This window comes from Ambystoma mexicanum, chromosome 1q (assembly GCF_040938575.1).
Source record: "Ambystoma mexicanum isolate Mex_15411 chromosome 1q, UKY_AmexF1_1, whole genome shotgun sequence".
In the NCBI taxonomy this organism is placed as follows: Eukaryota; Metazoa; Chordata; class Amphibia; order Caudata; family Ambystomatidae; genus Ambystoma; species Ambystoma mexicanum.
In genome coordinates this window covers 595,595,365-595,618,575 of record NC_090922.1, presented here as the reverse complement: position 1 = coordinate 595,618,575, position 23,211 = coordinate 595,595,365, and the positions used below count along the sequence as shown (strand labels likewise).

The window sequence follows — 23,211 nt, the reverse complement described above, 5'->3', positions numbered from 1 at the left end:
GATAAGAGTACCAACCAACACAGGTTGGGTGATATTGGGTGTATATTTTTTCTATATAAAGCGCTTACACGCTATATAATAACACATCATTATCATTTGGTCATGGACGTCTGCTTGCATTCACAGTAATTTGGTAATATGGGCCTATGCACACTGATCTTAACGATATATATGGCGATCCATTCTTGTATGAAATGTACATTATAGTGATATTGTAACCATATTTTTCGTAGTGTACAATGCTATGTGATGCCACTTCCTGTTTAGTCAACGGGTGAAAGGTGTTGTTGCATCAATTTCCGCGATATCACTTTGGGTGGGGTCAAATGACATCACTTCCTGTGATGTCATCAGGGGGTCAAGGGTTGTGTGTTATGTCACTTCCGCTACCCCTGGCATTTTGGTGAAATGACGTTCCTGGCGTCAGAGTTGCTGGGTAACGCACATATTCTAAAATTCGGACCCCACAAGAGTATGAAAACTAACACCAGGCATATTAATTTAGAACCATTATGAATTTGACATTACTTTATTGCAAAATGCATGAAAACGGTATAAAGCGCTGCCCTTCTACTCCAAATAACCTGCGTTTGGGCTGCTTGAGCCACAATGCCAATTTGTATAAAGTAAGGGTAAATGGTGTCCAACACCAACTTGGGGGCTATAAATAAATCTATTCACCCGTGGTCCTCCGGCCACAATCGGGGCTCCGGTGACTCCGCTGTAGCACAGGTGCATAGCGCCCGATGAGGCAGACAAGCGTCACACGAACATATCCCGCCAACATGATATATTTCCCCTTCACTGTAAAGATGGAGTTTGTGATCGGTGCAACTTATCAAGCGAACCGCCCAGATACATTAATGACGCGCACAAATCATATACCTTTCAAGGGGGGATTCACGCTGAAAGCTGCAAGAGAAGGAAATGGCAGTCGTTAAGGGAACAAAAACGGTGACTTGCTAAACAAATCAAACAAGTAACCTCAGAAAGATATGGAACTGTAAGGAGTAGAATCAGCTGGAATCATTTGGCAGAATCGATTTAATCATCGGTTACACACTGCACACACCAAGCCCAGTGCAATTCGGATACAGGCGGTGCACACCATCAAAGTTAACTGCACGCCTGTAATTGCTCCACATACCTAGGGGAAGGCCAGCCAAGTACTCTAGCTGTCGCCATCTACTCCACGAAATCAGCCCGTTGCAGAACAGGTAATCTTTAGGGCGGAAAAAGACATTGACAGCCATGAAAGCCCACGTCATTATTCACTGGGCCAGTAATCACTAAACACACACATTTTAAACAAGAACCGAAGTAAAAAAACAACATTTGGGTCTTGTAGGCTAGGAAGACCGGATAAACACGACACCCACCAACTACAAGGAGCCATTTTCGACAGCAGGCGCAATTGTCTCAATGCCAACATACCTATGTTTATGGTCAACAGCTTGGAAATCACGTTTTCAGTGGGTGCACCCACTGATCCACACTGTCTACGTCAGGGTTTGAAATCAATATTTTATGAGCAGGAGCTAAAACCAGCTCCTGGGTGCCAGGCATATCTTAGCAGGCAGGAGCTACCACTGAGAACTAGGAGTGTACTCCCCCAAATTTAACTTCCACACGAAATGCACATAGCATTCTCAGTTATCACCCTGCCCCCAGTGTCACACTAACACTGGTGAGCGCCCTCTGTTATTGACAGCCTCCCATGGGAGGATAGCTCGAGGCAACATGCTCGCCTTGGAAGCAATTCGACACAGAGCAACACAGGTTCGTATTAGGCGCGTTATAAATAACCAGTCATGTCATAACACTCTTGCCTGGGAGAGAGAACCAAGCAGTAAGTGGCCTCATCGCCCTGCCACTAGTTGTGCGCCCTGCTGGGCCCACCAGCCACGGACCAGGCCGATGTGACCCTGGGTACGATCCCTGCAAATCCCGAGCTAGGACATCACTAACACCATCAGCATCAGTGTCCTGCCCGGGGAGGACAGGAAGTGGCCCCAACACCAGGTCACACCCTGTCATCAGCGTCCGGCCAAGACAGACCTCAAGCTCACCACCCAGAATAAGAGCTAGGTGCAAGAGAGGGTTGCAGCTCCTCACAAGTGCTTGTGCACCCTCCTGTGCTCCCTGTAACATGGCGACATTCCTGATTGGGGGGGGTGGGCATGGCCAAGAAGGAAGGGGTGAGTGATATCCTGTCACCCCAGGCCCCATCAACATGTGGTGCAGCCTAGACACCCAGTCACCCGTGTTTTGTTGACTGCCCAACACCAAGTACAGACCGAGCCTGACCCTGGCGCATCTTGGACGTGCTGCTACCCGCGTCTCACTGCTTACCCCAACATCAAGGGACTAAGCCGATGTGGCCCCTGGTGCCCCCAGGTGCAGCTTTACCACCATTTGAACTGTAATATCAACAGACCTGGACCCGTCGCAATGATTATCCTGAACGGACGCTGATGGAAAGTGAACTGGTCTCCTGCAGTGCTGCAATTGCTTAATGAGGACTAAGTAAACACTTGTTTGATGCTGTGAGCCTGCATATTAGCGACATGCTTAAAGTGGTCTGAGTGAAGAACAGTTATGTGAAGCTGTGATCCCGCAGTTTGTAGGTGTGCGCTATATGGTGCCAGCAGCTAACAATTGCGTCATTCAGTGGTTGCAGTTTCCACACCACAGGTTTATAAAGGGTGTTGTAACATGTGGTTGAACTGCCAACATTCCACCAGCGGTTTGCCAACCGCGACCATTACCCGCAGGTTATGTGTAGAGTGTGATAATGTGTAGTATGTCTGACCATGTGAGCCCCATGTGTGTAGCCGTGGCATCTCCCATTTGTTGTTGATTCGGAAGTAGCCCAAGTAATATCATTCAGTAAGGGGGGGGGGATTGTTTTAGTAACATTTGTTATGAAAAAGGAGTGTGGTGTGTGCGTGACCCTTCCAAGCATATTGCCCTTTTAAAATGGGCCATGATAGTCATGGCGCAAGCTAATAAAAGGAGCCTCTGCAGACACGTGCATGAGAACGGCTGCAGACTCCCAAAGAGGAACGACTGAGTCCGTCTCTCATTCATTAGGCCTGCAGGCCATGATGCCGTGGGACCATTGTGCCAGTACGGTGGCAGAGGTCTGCATGGTCAAGGGCATGGCTCGCCCTGCCCCCACTCCAGATGGTGCTGGATGTCTGTAGCAGGCCCCAACAACATTATGGATGCTCAGGAGATGTCCATCCCCCCCAAGGGGGCGCTAGAGGGACAGCCAACATAGCGAGACACCCCTCTGGCCACCCCTACCCTCTGCAGGCATTTCCCACCTTTCCTCTTGGCGGAAGGGGCATCCCCAGCGCTGGAATATCCGGCGCGGCCTGGGGATGATTCATAAGGAGCGGGGACTGGAGCTCAGTCTCTTTCCTGTACCCCCTGCCTGAAGTCGTTGTGAGTTTGTGTGCGAGTTCGAGTTTCGACGCAGAAACCAGTTCGGATTGGGTAAGATTGCGTAGGATTTGGGCTGTGGCACCCGCTCAGGCATCTCTGCTGTTTTCGATCTGGGGCAAAGCAAGGTGTTATGTTTTCAGGGCCCACGGTGCCAAGTGGGGGTTATGTTTTATAACTGCAGACGGGGGGAAATTTCGTCTGAGCGCCTACATTGCAATGTAAAGAGTTTGCGTTGTTCATTTCTGCAATCTGGGCACCCATGGACGGCCACCGTGCTGTGTGGGCAATGGTTTTGTTCAACATATAAAGTTTTTTTGTACATCACCAAGGAGCTGTCTCCTTGCTGCATGAGATGTGGGGCAGGCTTACAGTGTCGGGAGCAGTTATTGAAATGCATACGCCCAGTGACGGACGCCATGCCTGGGGGCTGCTTTTGTTTTAGCTTTGACATGTTCAGAATGGATTTTTTCATTTCGCACCACCCTCCTTTAACCACCGCACAGCAGGGTGAGGCGGTATGTGGTTGCATTGTTGAAGATTCGTGGTATAAGTTCTGTTTATGTACATAGAAACGTTTTTTCACATTGGCCTTTCCACGGTCAGCGGCAGCGCCACGTGGTGACTAACCGTATACACATGTACATTTGTTATTCCCAATGCGAGACCACGTCTTGTTCACGTCTTCTAGTGCATGAAGTAGGAGGGGATTACTGTGCAGATACCTTGGGGACACCTTGGGGACACAATGTGTTTCCGCTTTGTTCCTGGGAGGCACAGTGCCGCCTGGGCTAATCTAGGTTTATGCACCACAAAGGCGGGTTTGTCCATTTTGCTTTTCGTGGTTGGCTGCCACGCCACATGGTGACATATCGTTTTCCAATGCCAAGACATGCCGCCGGTTTTAGTGTGATATTGAATTATGTATGAGAGAAGTACAGTGTGGATAATTGGGGGGGCGGGGGGGTTACACAACGTTTCCTGCCTTTGGTGTCATTTGAATGCATATGCCTTGGGTTGGCCACTGTGGCGCTGCCCCGTGATGGGATGCGCACGCGGCGGCGTGACGTTGCACGTCGCCGTGTGCAGTATAAATAAACGGGGCGTTCCCGGCCGCAGTAGAGCGACCGGGAAGCCCGAACTGGAAAGACGTGTGTGGTCTTTCCAGGACCGCATGGGGCAAAGGACCAACCCCCAACAGTGGCGACGAGTGATGTTGGATGACCAGGCCCGGCGGTGAAATCATTCCGAATTTTTTCCCTGAAACTGAACGATCAGACATTTCGTTTCACGCCGTGGCCGCGGATCACACACGCGGCTGGCGACCATGTTGTCGGTGAGGCTGTGGAACTTCATCAGGCTCCGGTTCGGAGGGTGAAGGTGATCCAGGTCTAATTTTTGGATATTCTGCTTGCAGACAGATTAATCTGCACGCCCCTGCCTGGTTTGTGAATTTTACTCCAGATTTGGGACTTCTACGTCGAGTGAAAGCTAGGAGAAGGGCTAATATGGCAGGGCCTGCTTAGCCCACTTCATTTTCTCAGCTTAATTTTTGGGACGCCTATACCCTTGTGTCTTGCAGCAGCAAGGGGGTTCAGTGCTTCTTCATCCCTTTCATCATCAGGACGCTGTGGCTTCATCTTTGCCCCCTTCATCCTCAAGGTGGACTGCTACAGTGAAGATCTTCATGTTGTTGTGCTTCTGTCTTCTCTTCAATTTCTTTGGTGCTGGTGAGCTGAGGGCAGGATACCACCACCTCTCCCCCAGTCTGGACTGGTGCTGTGCCTGGGTGGGGTGTTCAATCCATGTGGAGGTGGTGGGTGGCTGAGTTGCGGCCCTCAGGACCCAAGGTGGGGGTGCCTGTGCGCTCAAGCCCATGGGTGACGGTGAAGATCGGACGGTGGGGCGGCGGCAGCCGCGCAGCTTCCCCAGGATGGGGGTCACAGCAGCTCATCGGCAGGACGTTCGGCCCCCGGCGCTTCCAGTGCAACAACCAGTGGCGGCTCCGCAGCTGCCCCCTCAAGTTCAAGTAGGTGGTCTAGCTCCTGGGCCTCAGGGGCCACCGGCAATACAGATTGCTGCTCAGCCAGGACCTCCCATCATGGCTCAGGCACGAGCCCAGGCGGCCCTGCAGCCCATCCCCGAATTTGATGCGTCGGGCCCACCATCCAGCATGGGGCCCCGGTGGAGGAGGTAGGTTGGTCGTCTCGACATGTATTTCAGGGCCGCTCAGGTGATGGACGACGACAGCAGGGTGGCTACGATGCTGTACTCCGGGGGGCCTGCGGTCCAGGAAATTTTTGAGTCGCTCACTCCAGCGGATGCCACCTACGATGCAGCCAAGGCAGTACTCCAGGCCCACTTTCTACCCCTCGCCAATGTGGACTATGAAAGATTTGTGATGTTATCGGCCAAACAAAAGGACGATGAGACACTGGACACCTTTTATGGTCACCTGCGCCGCCTCTCCCTGGGCTGTGCGTGGGGGGACGCGGAGGACATGATGCGCACAATGCTGATTCAAGCGTGCTCCTCCGGCAAACTCAGGAGGCAGGTCCTGAGAGAGCCAGGTATTACTCTGCCCCGCATTCTGGAACTGGGCCGGTGCCATGAGGTGGCGGAGGCTCGGGCAAGCAAGATGGAGGCGGGGTCCCGCTCAATAAAGTCGGAGGAGGAGTGTGCCATGTGGCGTGGAGGCAGAGGAGTGAGAAGGCCTGGTGGGGGACCCCATGACAGAGTTGGGAGAGCGGGGGAATCATGCCAGAAGTGCGGCTACGACCTCCCCCACCCAACGGAGTGCCCGGCGGCTGGGAGGACATGTGGTAGGTGCGGCCTGCCTGACCATTTCTCGAGGGTGTGCAGGGCAGCCCTGCCCGTGATAGTGCCGAGAGGCCCGGCTCGGACTTGGACCCCACGCCAGAACTGCCCGCCAAACGTGGCCCAGGTGGACCAGGGTGAAGAGGAGACCCAGGGGGACGAGGTCAAGGAGGAAGAGGAAGAGAACATTTTCTTTATTTCCAGCGTGGAAGTCCTGAAGGGAAAGGGCAGGAGGCAACCGAGGTGTGTGGTGGAGGTCGATCACTCGCCGGTCCCGGTGCTGGTGGACACCGGAGCTTCGGTCAATGTAATGGCCTGGGGGCACTATGAGGCCCTTGGATCGCCCCCAAAGCTGGTCACGCTGAGAGCCCGCATCTTTGCGTTTGGAGGACTTGAACCGATACCGCTGGACGGTGCCTTCGTGGCAAGCGTGGAGCACGAGGGCTCGCTAATCAAAGCCCGGTTCTATGTAACGCCTGTGAGCAAGAACACTCAGCTGAGCTGTGCCGCCGCCGAGGATCTCGGAATTGTCAGCTTCGCATACTCTGTGTACCTCGAGGACATCAGTGACCCGCTCGACAAGTATGCCGCCCTCTTCAACGGCATTGGAAGGATGACCGGTGACCCAGTTGGGCTTCCCATCGATGACTCTGTGCAGCCCATTACATTGAAACACTGCAGGGTACCGTTTCATCTGAGGGAGCAAGTTGACAAGGAGCTCGACAATCTGGTGAGTCTGGACATTATCGAGAAGGTCGAGGGCCCGACCCCCTGGGTGTCCCCAATCATTGTGGCTAGGAAGCCCAAACAACCCGAATCTGTCCGGATCTGTGTGGACATGAGGCTGCCCAACAAGGCCATCAAGAGGGAGCGGCATCTCACCCCCACCATCGATGACATTATTGCCGAAGTGCAAGGGGCTCGGTTCTTTTCCAAACTGGACCTTCAAGCAGGGTATCAGATGGTCCTCCACCCTGAGTCCCGGTACATAACCACATTTACTACTCACCGTGGACTATACCGGTACAAGAGGTTGAGCTTCGGGGTGTCATCGGCAGCAGAAGTCTTTCAGAACATCATTAGAGGCGCCCTCGCAGATCTGGAGGGTGTCCTGAACATTAGCGATGACATTTTGGTGTTCGCAAAGACCGAGATGGACCACCTAAGGAAACTGGGAAAGACCTTTGAGCGGCTGCAATCTCTGGGCCTCACCCTTCATCGGGACAAATGTGAGTTCCTGCATCCCTCCATTGAATTCTTCGGGTTTGTGTTCAAGGAGGGGGGGGGGGGTCTTGCCGGATCCGAAGAAGGTCCAAGACATTAAGAAGGCGCAACCCCCCCGAGTCGGTGTCTGATGTAAGAATCTTCCTGGGGATGGTGACCTACTGTGGGCGCTTCATCCAAAATCTCGCCTCGAGGTCTGAACCACTCAGGGCACTAACGAAGAAGGAGTCGGCCTGGCACTGGGGCCCACTGGAGCAATCAGCTTTTGAGGACATTAAGAGCGCCCTGACAGCAGAGGACACCATGGCGTTTTTCGACCCGGCGCTGGCGTCGGAGATCATGGTTGACGCCAGTCCATTTGGCCTGGGTGCTGTATTGACTCAAGTGGACCGGGACGGGAACATCCGGCCAGTAGCTTACGCCAGCAAAGCGATCTCGGAAACTGAGCAAAGATACTCCCAGATTGAGCGGGAGGCGCTGGCGGTCCTCTGGGGTTGCAGACATTTTCGACTATGTCTTGGGGCGTCCAGTGATGGTGGTGACAGACCACAAGCCCCTGCTTCCCATTCTGGCAGGGTCATCCTCGAAGCCCCCGGCCAGAATCGAGAGGTGGATGCTTGCCCTTCGAGTATGGAGTTACACTGGTTTATCGGCCGGGTGTGAATAATGCGGCGGACTACCTTTCCAGACAACCGGGAGTGCGTGGGGGAGAAGAGTATGACACCTGCGCGGAAGAGGCCGACGAGCACGTTCGAATGGTGGTGGAGGCGGCCACGCCGAATGCGATTCCTCTCTCAGATTTGGAGGCGGCCGAAGACGAGTGCTTTCAGATCCTCAAGCAGTCAATGCAGCACGGCTCCTGGAAGTCCATCCTGGAAGCTCTGGCGGGGCAGACCCAGGAGGCCAAGACAGGACTTGAACAACTATGGAAGGTCAGAGACGAGCTGTCGTTCTCGGCCTCAGGCCTGCTGCTCCGAGGTGACCGGATAGTGGTCCCCCAGTCCAGGGTAAAGGAGGTGATTACCCTGGCCCACCACGGCATCAGGGAGCCGCCAAGACCAAGGCGAGGCTGCGGCTGAAGGTATGGTTCCCGGAGCTCGAGCGGAGGGTCGATGACTTTGTGGCGGCCTGTGTATGGTGCCAGGCGGCCTCTCCTCTACAGCGAGAGCCAGCGATCGAGGTGATGCCCCGAGGCACGCAGCCTTGGGAGGTCGTCCATGCGGACTTTGGGTCCACGTACGTAGGCACCCACTTCATCGTACTAGTCGACGAATATTCACGATATCCAGAGGTGGAGTTTGTCGAGTCGATGGCCTTCGAGCACGTGGTTGTGGCCGTGGAGAAGGCGTTTGCGGCCCATGGCTTCCCCCACACCCTGTGCTCGGATAACAGGTCGCCGTTCCAGAGCGAGCGGTTCTCCGAGCTGATGGAGAGCTGCGGGGTGTAGCACCGGAAGGTATCCCCTTTGTGGCCCCGAGCAAACGGAGACGCTGAGAGGCTGATGCGGACACTCAATAAGACCTTCAGGATCGCGCAAGGACAGGGGCAGTCACTCCAATGAGCCCTATACCAATTCCTGCGGGTGTACCGCACCCCCCCCCCCATGCCTCCACAGAGGTGGCTCCAGCTGAGGCTCTGTTCAAGCGATGCCCCCGGGGTCTGCTACCTGAAATCGGGGAAAAGGAACCGGGAGTGATTGCTAACCAACCAGTGGAGGCAGATCGGCGGGTGAGGATTGAACAGGAGAATGTGCAACGTGGTCTCCGGCCCCAGCGGCTCGAGCCAGGGGATGAAGTCCTCATCCGCAACCGACACCCCCATGGGAAGCTCTCGCTCCGCTATGAGCCGGAGCCGTTGGACGTGGTGGCTGTAAAAGGGTCCATGGTGACTGCCTTGGACGGAAGGTCTGCTGTCACCCGGAATGTCAGCTTCTTTAAGAAACTAGGCGACCCCAGGACTGAGCCACCGCGAGAGCCTGAGTTAACTGAGGTGCCCGAGGACGGAGGAAGCCCATCCAGCCCAACGGAATCCCCGGTCCGGGGGACGTCTGCAGAAGGACTTCCCGTGCCGGAGGTAAGCGGGAGGTACCCCCAGAGGGCTGGGCGAGGGAAACCCGCTTACCTCAGCGAATACGTGCTGGGACATTTGTTTGGTCAACCGGAGTGAGGGCGATCCGGGTGGTTGACATTAAAGGGGCTGTGGGCGTGCAGTGTTGTTGTTAATTGATGTGTGGTTTGCAGTGTATAATAAAATGCAGTTGTGTGTCATCCCTGAAAAAGGTGAAGTGTGGCGCTGCCCCGTGATGGGATGCGCACGCGGCGGCGTGACGTTGCACGTCGCCGCGTGCACTATAAATAAACGGGGCATTCCCGGCCGCAGTAGAGCGACCGGGAAGCCCGAACTGGAAAGACGTGTGTGGTCTTTCCAGGTTGGGGGTTTACGGGACCGCATGGGGCAAAGGACCAACCCCCAACAGCCCCTGTCACAGGGGCTGGGTGTTTTTGGTGAAGTATCACTCGGAAATGCGTACTTATGTCAAGGCTGCAGGCCAACTTTGTTGCTGTTTGCTGCCCAGGGGCAGCCGCAGTGCTGCAGGGGTCGACTGCATTTGAACACCGATAATTATTTGGGCACTAGGTGGCGTGCTTATGGTTGCACAGGAGGAAGATGGGTAAATGTGAGTAATGACCGCCCTACCGCGGCCAGTAACAGTCACCAAGGTATTGATTTAACGTGCCCATTGGCCGTCATGCGGTTCATCCCGTTAACAAGGGCTCAACAGATTGCAAGATTTCAGAGCAGGCAATGGCGCCAAGCATGGTAGCCGCAACAATTTTTGGTTTGGAAGTAGGGCGACGCAGAGCAACAAAAAGTTTTTTTTGCCTAAACAGGTCCTGTTGGACGGGAGTACAGGGTTTGTTTAGCACCGGCTTTATAGAGCTCAAGCAAAGCGGCATAAGGTTGCTGGGGTTGGGGAACAACTGGCTGTCTTCGCTGGAGCTTGGGCGAATGGCACAAACACCAATGATAAAAGCAGTTTCTCAATAAAGTTTGGAGTAATAACTTGCACATTTTGTACCATAAACAGGTTTAGGCCACTGGAAAGCATTACTGTGGTTGAGGGGAGCAAGGTACGGTGAAGAGAGCAGAAGTATCGGTAAAGTGGTCTTGGGAACACATTTCGCTGCATTGACTTGACAAGAGGGGGTTCTCAATGCTGCATGATAAACCACAGAGGTGGTATGGGGAAGTTGGAAATGGGTTTTTGGGGAAAATCACACCAAAACATAGATAGACAAGAAAATGAATACATTTCTTTCACCGGGAAGGCAGCTCGGACATCTACCAGCGAGTAAGTGGGCAAGGGGACGAGGTAATGCACATGAACTGAGTGTTTGCCCAATTACAGGTTGCTGGACATGTCTCAGTTAGGATCGCCAGACATGTTTTCCGGAATTGATGATATTTTGAATAGTTATTGCGGGGACGTATTCGATTAGGCCAGGTTGTTCGCACATTTTCAGGAACAAATGCGCAAAAGGGGAAGGATTGGGCAGAAAAGATGTTGGACGGGCAAGGACTGCTCCCTCACCAACAAATTGTGCAGGCACAGGTGTGCGCCGTCCCCAACACCCCACCGCTTACCGAGGCACCTGCACCCAAACCTAAGAGGGCAGCACGGGTTGCAAAGGGTAAGGCAGTGTCTGTTTTACCGGAGTTGTCAAAACCTGGGGCGGGTGTCCAGGGCACATCAACCCCAAGGGTCAGTGGATAGGGAATTACTGTGGGAAGGTTTCAGCGAGGGGTTTAGTATCCCCTACAAGGGCCCTCCGTCAGGGTGGATGACAAGGAACCTCCCTTCTGCACTCCGCCACCCTCAGGTGGTAACACAGAAGATGGGTAAGGAGGTAGAGCTCAGGAGGGTGGTGGGCCCTTTCCCAATTGTATTATCTACCACTTGGGGATCGTGCCCAAGAAAGAAAAGAAATTTAGGGTAGTTTACCACCTGTCCTACCCAAAGGGGGATTCAGGAAATGACTGGCTAGATCTGGACCGGTGCTCAGTGCATCATGCCTCTTTTGACCAAGCCATGCTGATGGTCACCTCCACAGGGTGATGGGCCCTCCTGGCCAAAGTGGACACTGAGTCCGCATTTAGACTTCTGCCAGTAAATCCGGACAGTTTTCACTTGTTAGGGTTTCAATGGGCGGGTCATTTCTATGTTGATAAATGCATGCCAGTGTGTTGCTCTGTCTTGTGCATACTTTGAGGCCTTTAGCACATTTCTTAAGTGGGCTGCTCGCAGGGTGGAACCACGGGGGGGGACATCCACTATCTGGACGACTATGTTCATGGGACAGGAAGGGTACAGGGATTGTAGGGTGGCACTGTTTCCCTTTCAAAGCTTGATGGGCAGGATGGGTATCCCGCTGGCACCAGCCAAGACGCAGGGACCCAAGGAAAGTGTTGACTTTCCGGGGTATTGAGATAGGCACCATAAAGGAGTCTTGCAGGTTGCCCCAGGAGAAGGTGTCTGAACTGATTCAGATGATAGAGTCTACTTTGGCGAAAGACAGGACCACCCTAGAAGGGGTGCAGCAATTGTTGTGGAAGTTGAATTATGTAGCCAAAGTCATCCCGGCGGGCAGCATATTCGCCCACAGGTTGGCAAGGACAACAGCAGGGGTGTCACAGGCCCACCACCATGTGCCTGGGGGCAGGTTTAAAGGAAGATTTGCACATGTAGTGGGCATTTCTCTGCGAGTTCAATGGTGTACTGTTATGGAGGGGCCCTTGGCAGACCAGCGAGGAGCTGCAGTTATACTCCGCTTCAGGGAGTGAAGGTTTTGGGGTCATACTGAGGCAGGAGTGGTGCGCCCAGAAATGGCTGTGGCAGTGTCACAAGAAGGGCAGAACTACGAATATAATGGCTTTAGAGCCATTGCCCATTGTCCTGGCGCTCACACTATGGCCCAAGGAACTGTAACAATAGGGTGTGCTTCTGGTGTTGGGACAAGGCCGTGGTTCAGGCCATTAACCTACAATAATCCTCTTGCCCGGCAGTATTGTGCCTGCTGAGAAGGTTGGTTGAGGTGTGCGCCTACGAGGTAATATCGAATTCAGGGCACGGCACGTACAAGGTGTAGTGAATGTGGCGGCTGATGCTCTCGTTTTCAGTGGCGCAAGTTCCGGGCGGTACGCCCGAATGCAAGGAAGGAAGGGATGTTATTCAAGAGCGAGTGGTGGCAGCTGGTGATGTGGACCGGACGCTCTGGAACTTGGGGGAGCGATCACTCACACCAGGCATTAGATCCAGGTACCGGCAGGGCTACAGTAAGTTTGTCAGCATGATTGAAACCCAGGAAATATCGGGATGTTCATTGGGGGAACAATGAATTCCGGAAGCACCTCAAAACCTTCCGCTTTGCTTCTGCTTTCTCTCTCCCTCTCCCCTGCTAAATCACTGAAACTGTACTGAATCAGCAACTGGGCCACTCACCAATCTCGGTCCTTGGCCCAGCCACTCTCCCCTGCACTGCCTTCCTGGCAACCCCTGCACTGTGGGACTGTCTCTGTATCCCTACAGCCCCCCTTCCCAGCACTTGTCTGCACTTATCTTGCACTTGCCACCAGCTGGCCCTTATTATTTATCTTGTTCATTACTAACCCTGTGTACTGCACTTTCCCCTCTCCCTTTCCCCCTTGCACTTTTCCCATCCACCCTACCCATGCACTTGTGCGATCTGAATGACACCTGGCCTAGTAGGATCGTTGTCTGTCTCCCTTTGTTCCCCCCTCCCTGCCTCGTCGCGCCTTGAAACACTTGTGTATAGGCGCGTTACAAATGCCATATCATATCATGTGCAGGCATTTGTTGTTTGGGCACATGGAAACGGTAAGCACAGGAGCTGGGCGTTGGGTCACCTGGCAGCCATAGCATTCCATTGCAAGTTGAAGGGGTTGGGGGACCCACCAAAGGGTTTTTGGTATGCATGGCTTTGAAGGGATGGGGCTGGGGGGGGAGGGACCCAAGCGGGACGTTTGGAAGCCCATTAACTTCAAATTACTGGATTAACTGCTTAGCACAATGCCTGGGATATGCTTTAATAGTTTTGAGGTTGCAATGCTCAGGGCTGCATTTTCACTTGCATTTTTTGGGGCCTTTAGAATCAGCGAATTGGTGGCAGCAGGTAAAGGGGATCTCTCTGGGAGGGCGCTAGCTTTGGGGGATATACAGTTCAGTACAAAAGGGGACAGGGAGGTTTTGGCAAATAAAATGCACTTGTGTAAAACTGATCAAAGGGGAAAAGGGAAATTGGTGGTGCTACACCAGTCCAACCACAGAAACAGGTGTCTGGTGGCTTTGTTAAAAGGGTACTTGACTTTGAGATCTCAGCAGCCAGGCCCCCTCCTGGTGCATTTAAGTTGGGCACCACTCACCAACTACCAGTTTAGGAAGATTCTGTCGAACACTATGGGGGCACCGGGTGTTAAGGGGAGGGGATGGCCCTCCCACAGTTTCCTTATCGGTGCTGGCACAGCTGCCTTTTTGCAGGGCATGCCGGCACCCGCAATTCAGAGGATAGGGAGATGGCAGTCAAACCGCTTTCAGCTTTGTGTAAGGCCACAGGAGACAACAGACTGATGGGTGCGACTTAGTGGGTGTTTCCCTGCATTCCAGACCAGACAGATTTGATGGTTGTCGGACTTGATGTTTCTCAATATGTTTTCTCAACCCAATATTGTGTATCAACAGATGAGGCGGTATGGATTTTAGGCCATTTATAACACAGCTGGATGTCGTGGCTCAGCGATGGCAAATGGACCCCAAAGGATTGGAAAGGAACAGGGTGGTTTGGTTAGGGCCATCAAGTATGAGGTCGCACTCATTGTTACCAGCAGTGCACAGACAGCTGCAGTGGAGGCCTGTGCCCAGGGTGCTGATGGTGCATTCGGGTGGCAATGATCTGCCCATAATGGGAAGGGGCCGACTATGGGCTCAGATCAAGTGGGTCTGTGCACACTGGCACAAGAATTTCCTGGTACCAACATCTGGTCGGAGGTGGTGCCCAGATTGCAATGGCGCAGGATGCCGTCACACAGGGGAATGGAGAAGTCCCGGCATTGGCTCAACAGATGGATCGAAAAATGTACAAACGCTGAGGGCTTTGGTTTTGTGAGACATCTGCCTAAATTCACTCCCTTCCCACTATATGGCAGACGGTGTTCATCTGTCGGATAAAGGGAATTACCTGTTCCCCCAGAGCCATCCTGGGAGCCCTCTTGAAGGCCGGTTGCAGCTGGAACAATGGTAAGTTTTAGTGGAGCATGGGGGCTGCCCCCAAAGCGGGGCAGAGTTCAGGGTAGTCCTAGCCAGGGAGGAGGGTGACGCCGCGTTTTGAACAGTGGGAAGGTTTCTCGATGGCCGAACTCGAGCCAAACTCGGACGATGGGCACGAAGTCCCTTAGGGACACTTGAGATTCCTCACCTGCAAGATTCAGTGTCCCGAGGAGGAAGTACTGCGTACAGTAAAATCTGGAGCCTATGTCCGGTGCCTTGCTAAAGCTGTGGACAGCAAGGGGACACCGTGAACATTCAGAACTATAACATTGCCCTGCTTTTGGGCCACGTTTAGAAGTGTATGGTCGTGAGCCATGATATGTTTAGGGCTGGGACTGCCCCCTTTATTGTTTGCTCCAATAAAATGTGACCTTTTGTTTCCAAGTGTATAACTATTGTCGGTCGGTCTATTATTGGGGGTAGTAAGGGTATGGTCTATGGTCTGATTTCCTGGAAAGGGGAGGCGGACACTGGGGGCTGACACTGCTATGTAGTCAAAAGATGAATAATTTACCCTGGGTCATTAACAAGGAAGTCGATCGGACCTGCTGAGCTGTCAACCAGTGCTCAGAGGTAGGCGTCAACTGCCGTGGCAGAGGTCTATCAGGCAGTAGAGATCCATGTAGACATTGAGGCTGCATCTGGCACAGGCCTTGAAGAGACTTCTTTCCAGGGGCCACCATGGATGGATGAAGACCTCATACAAGAAAACCTACTCCAAAGGGGCATCTGCCACCAGAACAGGAGTAACCCCAGACAGTGCTGGAGTCCAGGATCGTCCCAATCGAAGATATGAAAACATATGCAACAAACGAGTAAGCAAAGAATTCCAAGTGATTGGACTCCCAACACAATTGCAAAAAATCTGAAGATGGCCTACAGGGGGGTGGAGCTAAGGGAGCCCTGACTATTGATTGTGGGTAAATATGACACCAAATGACTACTGGAGCACTTTAGCAGTTTAGCAGTTTCAATTTCAAAATCAAACTGCTCTGTTACCTATTATTCCCAGCCTGACTTGGAATATGCATACTGCATGTGTAATTATTAACGATCCAAAGCTGGAGAAAATTGTTACCCAAGACAGGTGCAGTCCTCTTTCAATCTCTTAATGTTACAAACTATTCTAATTCAACCCTCAGGATATCAACTTAATTCTAGGCATCATTTCAGTTTACATAACCAAATAGAACAGGCCCATATGCGATTGTTTACTAAATACAAAAATGCATGCCTTTTTGTTAATGTTATGGGGTCCTTTACCGCACTCTGGTGGACCTCCAATGGAAGAAGGGTTGGGTGTGTGTGAGATTGATAGGAAGAGCAAGAGAGCTTGATCTGCTGTTGGCAGCTTCAGTTCGTAGAAACCAGTCACGGAGCGTAGGTGCGTTTTTGGTTGGTAGACGTCATGCGATTGTGCACAGTATGGTTTCATGTTGGGTGTTGTGAAGTGCGTGCAGTGCGGTAGAAGTATGGATGAGTTTAGTTCATAGTATGTAGAATCAAGAGTTTAATAGTTAGTAGCAACACATTTTCTACCCCCAATCCATTTAATTTTAGCACATTTCCAGCCCCCAAAAAGCCATCTATTTTGTGACTTTTTCCACTTACACAAGCTTTCATGCTAAATACGAAATGACTGGTCCTTTTGCTCCAATTTAGTTCACAGGATAACCAAATAACATGAAAACGTAAAAGATAGAACTTCATACTTGTGCTCTAAAATAGCTTTTCATACCCATCCAATTTTGGCTGGCACTCATCCTTTGGTTACTTCTTTGTCTTCCTTAATTGACTGGCTTCTATTAACTGCTCGCCTCCCATTCGCTGCAGAATTCATATCTGCCAAAATGTCAATTTCTAAGCCACCCTCTATCAGATTTCCAGTCAATTTATGTATTCAGGTGGAACTTAATTTGTCAACTTGCTGCAATTGATCAGGTGTTGAAGCGCACGTGCACTAGGTTACATTCCAGATATTCCTCAAAGACCAGACAAAAAGCAATACGAGGTTCTTAGGGACATGAGTAACTAGACTGGGATTTCATGTATAGACGAATAGTGGGGGGCAGTGGGGGTGCATGAGGGGAGATTATTACCCTTCACATATTGGAGGGGGAAATTAGGTTAGGACTCGGACAATACTTGATCTACATTAGGGTGGTCAAAGGGCTGGCATATAGGTGGTAATCAATACCAGGGGAACCACTGAAACGCCAATAATGCAACAATATTAAATATGAGGGTAGTGGGACATGAGATCTAAATTATACCAACGTCTGCAGGACAAGAGGTACCAGTTGCACCATAATGGACAAGGAAACCAGATAGTGTATTGTACAGGCCATTGTTTGTCACGGGCTATATAAATTGATCCAAATTGCTTATATGCAACATTTACCTACCTCTAAGCAATCTTGCCTCATCCTGTCCACGTTTCAATTGTTTTGACCTAGTTCTCATCACTTCTGAGCCGAATGATGAATGCTAAAAGGAACTTTGCAGAATTCAACCATACACGCAATGTAATAAAACACATGACTACAATAATCATGATTAAACCAAATCCTAAAGTGTCATATTAAGATAGGACTTTGAAGAGAAATGAACATTAGCAGAACATGCCAATAAAGAGGAATGCATCCACAGCACCACCCTTGTGTTGTGAAAAGTCAAATAAGGCTGTTTGCAGGATAAGGCCTGGGTCTCACCTACCCTCCTGGCAGAAGTGATGGCCCAAGGAAAGCCATTTCCCACGAAAGGAACAAGATAGGCCTGATGCATAGGCTCAAAGGGAGCCCCCCCCCCCATGAGCATCGTCAGCACCACGTTGAGATCACGGGCTGGCGCCTTCACCAGCAGGAATGCTCTAAACCGTCCTTTGAAGAACTCCTTGACGCGACAGTGGTACCATAGAGAAGACAATCCTGGAGACCTGGTGTAGCAGGAGATAGCCGCCAGATGCACCTTGATAGAGGCGTGCACCAGCCCCACCTTGGCCAATGACAAGTACAGAAGAATCTGCGGGGCCCTGACCTTCAGAGGGTTGATCTTCGGCATCCAGCACCACGTCACAAAATATTTCTACTTGTAGCCGTATCACTTCAGAGTCGCAATGGGCCATGGCAAGGACCTGCCTGCAGTCCGCCGATACTCGTACCCTCCAAACTCTAAGGCTGCAGGAGCCAAGCCTTCAGGTTCAGCTATACTGGGTCGTGATGTAGGATTACGCCTCCTTCTCTGGCGAGCAGATCCGCGACCACCAGAAGCTTGACCGGGGGTGACGTCGACAGGCTGAGATGGTCCGAGGGCAAATCTGCCTCAGCCACACCAGGACGACTAGTATCATCATGCATCAGCATTGTTTAAATTGATTGACTCGCAGCAGGAGAGGCAACACAGGGAACGCATACAGGAACAGACCTTCCCACAGGAAGGAAAACGCATCCCCCATGCTCCTCGGCTGGTGGAATCTGCTGGCGAATTTCTGGTATTTGGAATTCATTGCCACCACAAAAAGGGGTCTGCCCACTTGCGTAAGAGGAGGTGGTCCACTTGATCTTCTCAAAGTTCCCACTCATGGCAAGAGTGCAGCTCCCTGCTAAAGGAGTCTGCAATGGTGTTCGACTCCTGCCAGGTGAAAAGGGAAGAGGAACATTTCTTGGGGGATGGCCCAGTGCCACACGTCCTGTGCCTCTCTGGGTAGCGCTGGGGACCTGGTGCCCCCCTGCTTTCAAGCATCAAGGTGGTATTGTTCGTGAAGACACTCATTGTTACATGATCTAATTATGTGTTTTCCTACTTTCTCTGAGGCCCTGCGCAGGAGGATATGGGAACTGGCACCAGCAAGGTCACTGTCGCTGTGGAATGCGTGACTGTCATTCCTCCAAGGTTTGGGAAACCATTTCTGAGAGAATGTACACAGCGCAAACTAGTGCCTAACAAGTTGTAACCAGAACCCAAGGCCACAGTGCCCTGTGTGCAGGAAAACATCCATTACAATAACTTGGACACTTATCGCTTGGCCTCTGATTGCTACACACCATACCTGGGCCCGGATGCAGGCCGCAGGCATCCCCTTTGACATGAGTAATGTGGTTTAGGACTGGGGTAGCCACCTAAACCTGTATATAAGGATGCTGCCGGCCTGGGGGGAGCAGAGCAGTCCACCCAGGCCGTTTTGGATACATGCTTTCATTATATGCAAATACCCTTCTACCTCTGGTCTCCTGCGTGCTTATTTCGGTGTGTTGCTGAGTGTGCAGTGAAGCAAGGCGGCTGCAGGAGGGAGCAGGGCAGACGATTGTCACATTTGGTGCTGAAGCCCGGAAGCTCCCTTTCCCACCTCTCACTGGCACGGTTGCGGAGGCAACATCAAATATGGTAAGTGAAGTGTGTTTTTCGCTATACCTATGTATTTGTAATTTTTTCTTTTAGTGGCGGCCTGGGGTCTCTGAGACATACATAGGGGTACCACCACCTGTCTGGTAGGTTCAGTTGCCTCAGAGTACTATTTTTGTTGGTAAAGGGTCAAAGGGCAGCAACAGAGCCGCAGTTCAAGTCAGAGGACATTAAAGTAGGGCTTGTGGTACAGTCAGAGCACAGGACAGGTGCAGGGCCGAAGCTAAATTGACAAAGCACTGTGCAGGGTCGGAAGCTTCCACTGCGGTAGGGTCAATAGGTACAGGAGGAATAAGACAGATGGCGGACGCCAGTCCACTAACCAGGTGGGAAGAGGAGGCTAAAGAGGTGATTGAAGACTAAGAAAAAAGAAGGGGATATGCATGTGGTTGAATATTGACAGGCCTCCAAGAACAGTGGAGGATTTCATTGATGAGTTACTGTTCACCACAGGCAAAAAATATTATTGCAAAAATAAGACATGTCATTGTGACATGTCTCTGGAAGATGTATCGCATAACGAAAGGGGAAAATGATGCATTTACACAACAAAATGTAGTGCTGTGCGACGAGAAATGACCTCATGTACGCACGGCAAATGGCAAATACTAACTTTATGCCAATGTCGTCTATTGTGCTAAAAGCACAAGAGTGTGAAGATATTAGACATCAGCTTGCTAATTGTCAAGAGGAGCTAGAGATGCACAAAAATGCGTTTTAGGTGTACAGACACAAGCACCCAGACAAAGATGATTGGGCCTATCCGGTGTTGCCTGTAAAAACCACGCAACCGGAGGAATATGTAAACCCTCTAGCATATGATAAATCAGTTAAAATGGCACCAATATCACTGCCTACTGGGGGAAATTTTACAAAAACAGAGGTGGATGATACACCAACGATGGATGAATTACGGGTCGAGCTAGATTTGGATAATATAAACTATAATAATGTGACAGAGGTTGTGTGGGACAGGGTGAAAGGTTATGGGAAAATGGGATGTTGTGCACAACATTGCGCACAAGAACAGGGAAGTGGGGATACGGATCGAACAGGAATTTAAGAGCTGAGGGCTCATGGGAGTCACAGGAACCCCACCAAGGTAGGCCACAGGACATTATGAAAATGTTAGCACTCCTAAAAGAAATGCCCCGGTATGGAGGGGCTGGTCCGATGGAACTTTTTAGCGCTCTTCAATCTACATACAAAACACTGGATGCACACCGATTGGACAGGGGACAAGTAATAATGATGATATTAAAGGCAGTATGTAACCCATCACGGTTAATAATTCCGGGATTTTCTGATGTGGACGACAAGCATAGACCCCATTTATGGCACTAATGAAAAAACACCACAGAATACAAGCATTTCCTAAACTAATGCAGGTAATAAAGATGGAAGGGACCATAGCCCGTCCGATTTCGCTGATATGTTAACTCAGACATTAATGAGGGACCCCAGGGTGGAAGAAAATATGACCATTTGGCAGTTGCTACTGGATGACATTACAAGGGTGGCGGAAGGGAAAGTGGATGTGGAAGAAAAAATACAAATGTCCAAGGGATGGGCATATGTTTTGAATGCAGCAGATGATACATGGCTAGCGGTAAGAAAAATTATTCCTGAAAGAGAATGTAAAGAGTGGGCAGAGGGCAGGTACATGGAGGAGCAGGAGTAGGAGTAGGAAACACTGACGCCAGTAAGGAATATTACCTATGATGCAGAAAGGTATAGCAAGGATTCCACATTTTTTCGGGGTCGGGGAAGAGGAGGCAGAGGACGCGGGAGAGGTACAGCGGGCAAGGTGTTGAAAGACAGGCTAAATTGTACCAAAATGCAGAAGGGGTAATACGGCCCTGGGTCACATATTGGGAGCAACAGGAGCTAAATGACAAAGGAAAAAGCGCAGAAATTGTGAGCAAGTGACCAGTACAGGAGCAACGCCAGTGGCTGTTATGACAAGCTCCACTGGGTATTAGGACAGGGACAAAGCAGCAGAGCTGGAGGCCACAGTGATACCCCCTACACCAAGATAGATGGAGCTGCATGACGGCAGAAGGTTCTTTCTCCGCTGGTGGAGTCACACACAACGCAACCATATTGGTAGATAGTGGGGTGGCGCTAACTCCGACTAAGGGTGAATTTACAGACACCAAACATTTGAAATTGACAAGAATGCAGGGATTGGGCGGGCCTATAATTACTTCCCCAATAAAGGAACTAAAAATCTGATTAAACAGGGTGGATATGGGCAAGCTGCAATGCGCCACGGCAGGGGGAGCGGGGGGGGGATATTTTGGGGATTGACACATTATTGAAAAGAGGGGCGGTGATTGACTTAGCAAATCTATGCCTCCGCATTCAAGGTACAGCAGGCATAGTACAAGTGATACCAATGGCGGTTGTCACAGCAACAACGAAGGGTGACACACATCCTCACACAGACAAATGGCATCCTAACAGAGTGGGAGGAGATGTTTCCAGACATGGGCAAAACACAGGCTACATTTTGGGAGAACGCAGGATAATGTGGTATTAAAAGTAAGACCAAGTTACTAAGGCAATGCCTTATTACTGCGCCAGAAAAAGATCTTGGAAACCAAAGAGTTTTATACTGTGGAAGTTTTTATTGTTAAATTTTGTGTGTCGCGCTTTAGATTACACGTGTTTCGGCGTACCGCCTTTCTCAAATCAGGGCATGTCCGAATATTGCTTATTTCTAAGGTCAGATGAAACTGTCATAACTGGGATCAATCCCAACTCCAAATTAACGTTCTCGCGTCCCGCGTCTCCGGCGATGACCCAAAAGTTCCTTTGCAAGCTGGTATTAAAAGTGACCAGCATCCCACGACACATAAAACCCTATGGGATACCCCCCTAAGGCGGCAGCACAAATAAATTATATACTAAGGGCCTTACAGGAGAGGGTGGGCAATTACAGAACATACAGGGTGGGTACCATTTGTATCAACGGTATGGGCAGTGAAGAAACCAGATGACTCATTCCGTTTAACAACTTACTATCGCATAATCAACCAACATTTACAGTCCAGACCACAGTTGCCTCATTCCCGGAAATGATGGCAAAAATACAGCCAGGCATGAGGGTCTTATGTGTCTTAGATATCTCCAACGGATTCTACTCTCTCCCATTACATGAGGATTCACGTGAACTAACAGCATTCACGGTTGAAGGGGTGGTATATGTATGGAATGCGTTACCACAAGGACTCTGACAGTCCCACAATATTCCACGCTGCCATGAAACGAATACTGCGGGCTTAACATGCATGAAAAATGTCATCCAATATGTAGATGACGTATTGGTGTGTAGCGAGACAGAATAATTACAAAAAGGGGGACTCAACTGGATGGTGGCAAAGCACAAATTTGCCAAGCAGAGGTACGATTTCTAGGGGTAAAAATATCAGGAAAAGGAAAACGCATATGCAGAGACAGACTGCAATATCACTCCCAACTGATCACACTGCACTACACAGGGACATCGGGATCTTGGGATTCTCCAGGAACTTTACCCCCCTATTTGCCGAACACAAAAATACTATACGACCTAGGACGATCAGATAGGTTTGATTTGACTGAGGCACACACTGAAGCCTTTCAGAAATTGAAAAATTTATTTAACGGGGCACCATCATTAGTAAGCCCAAATCCAGACATACCCTTTTACATATGGCCATTTATATCAGAAAGTACACAGCCCGCCATATTGACACAAAAATATGGGGATTCTCATCAACTGTTGGCATGTAATTCATTGAACTACAAAATAACAGAATTGTAATATTCCAGATGCGAGAGACAGCTATGCACATACTGGGCAATCGACAAATGTAATACATAATGGGAGGGCCTACATGCATTATCAAAACAAACCACAAACCCCTACAGATGTTATTATCCTCCAAAATGTATCAAGGTAATGTCAGTACACAGAGCATAGGCAAATGGATTGC

The 23,211-nt window shown here is 50.8% G+C and overlaps 1 pseudogene; it reads right to left on the bottom strand.

Moving 5' to 3' along the window:
• Positions 1-981: 981 nt before the first annotated feature.
• Positions 982-1,057, bottom strand: LOC138565434 (small nucleolar RNA SNORD47; annotated as a pseudogene).
• Between the last annotated feature and the right edge of the window lie 22,154 nt (positions 1,058-23,211).